This window comes from Hippocampus bargibanti, linkage group LG09 (assembly GCF_051943395.1).
Source record: "Hippocampus bargibanti isolate YZ-2025 linkage group LG09, ASM5194339v1, whole genome shotgun sequence".
Classification (NCBI taxonomy): domain Eukaryota; kingdom Metazoa; phylum Chordata; class Actinopteri; order Syngnathiformes; family Syngnathidae; genus Hippocampus; species Hippocampus bargibanti.
The window spans coordinates 11,109,329-11,109,975 of NC_142742.1; positions in this window are offsets into that span (position 1 = coordinate 11,109,329).

The following is a 647-nucleotide window of genomic DNA, read 5'->3' on the forward strand; positions in this document are numbered from 1 at the left end:
TCACGTGCCACCTTTGGATTTGGATGCCACCTTGGATTAGTAAAACGGACAAATTGGACCAAATCACTCAGAGATAGGGTTCGAAAAAAATACTTGATGTTGATGTAATTTTTGTAAAATATATAAATTGATTGAAATAGTAAAATGATCATTCGGACTAATTTTTTTCACTGTATTATATCATGTAGTTAATATACACATTAACACATTCTTTATCAGAAAAATGCTTTTTTGACCGTTTTAAATTTGGTATGAAACAGTTTATAATTTCTCCACATTTTTTTTTACTTTGTTTGAAATCTATGCAATCATAAAAACATAATGATTTAACAATTTACTATCCATCCATCCGTCCATTTTCCAGACTGCTTTATCCTCATTAGGCTCACGGGGGGTGCTTGAGCCCATTCCAGCCGTCTTCGGGACATTAAGGCACGTGTATGTTATTCAGAACAACATTTTAGCACTCCGTGACTGCACTCATATCAATCATCATTCAATCATATTCCAGTTTGGCTTTTCCTGGCAGAACTTGGGTGGAATTCATTCTCCGTGGCCACTTTGTGGCAGTCGTCGCTCTTGTTTGTTTCAGAAGAGACCATCCTGACAAAAACACCCCTCTTGGTTTCGTGTATTTGGTTTGCCCC